This window comes from Sinocyclocheilus grahami, unplaced genomic scaffold (genome assembly GCF_001515645.1).
Source record: "Sinocyclocheilus grahami isolate Dianchi unplaced genomic scaffold, SAMN03320097.WGS_v1.1 scaffold1540.1, whole genome shotgun sequence".
In the NCBI taxonomy this organism is placed as follows: domain Eukaryota; kingdom Metazoa; phylum Chordata; class Actinopteri; order Cypriniformes; family Cyprinidae; genus Sinocyclocheilus; species Sinocyclocheilus grahami.
The window spans coordinates 176,241-177,036 of record NW_015506719.1 but is presented as its reverse complement, the minus strand read 5'-3'; the positions used below and the strand labels follow the sequence as shown (position 1 = coordinate 177,036).

General features: G+C 31.7%; 1 protein-coding gene across 1 annotated transcript in view; it reads right to left on the bottom strand.

The window, feature by feature from the left end:
• LOC107571026 (nipped-B-like protein A) overlaps window positions 1-796 on the bottom strand; it is a 50,919-nt gene that overhangs the window by 2,738 nt on the left and 47,385 nt on the right. The gene's annotated exons all lie outside the window — the stretch shown is intronic.

Below are 796 nucleotides of genomic sequence, written 5' to 3'. Positions count from 1 at the left end.
GTTGCATCCAGTGGGGACATAATTACAGATTATAATGACTTATATAGTCTTTTTATACGTTGCGTTGCATCGCACTGCGTAAATAAAAGTTACGCTTCTTTCTTTGCGTGAACATTTGGGCGGCGTTATGCAAATCTTCCCACATAGTGACGTCGACATGTGGGGATGTGTTAGAACGAGCAGTTTTAGGTAGGCGTGGTTGACTCTTAACTTTTATAAAGAATATCTCTTTGGATTTGGGACTTTAGTCTTTGCAACTTCACAGATCTTCTTTATCAACCAAGAGCTTGTAACACTCCAAAGAGAAAGGAAAAATTGAAATCGCATCATATGACCCCTTTAAGACTTTTTAAGACCAAGAAATTTACATTTAGGGAATACAATTGAATCTAACACAATACATCAGTATTAGCAACAGTTCAAAGTTTAAAACAAACAATTTCCAACAGATCTCCATTAATTGTAAAAAATTTTTTTTATACAAAAACAAATTTAAATTGAAGAAAATTGAGTATATGATTAAAACAAGAACAAATATCTGCCAATGAGTTTTCAAACTCCACTGACAGGTATTTGTTCTTCTTTCAAGCATAAACTAAATTTTGTTCAGTTTCTCAGAAAACAAAACTTCATACGTTTAATTTGCATCTTAAGTAAATGTATCTTGATTTAAGGATGTTAAGGTATTTGTATTGGAAAATAAAACAATACAGAGGAAGATTTTTTTTTTCCTGCAATATTTAATGCCGCGACTTTACTAACAAATTTAAGACTTCATGCTCTGATTTAAGAATTT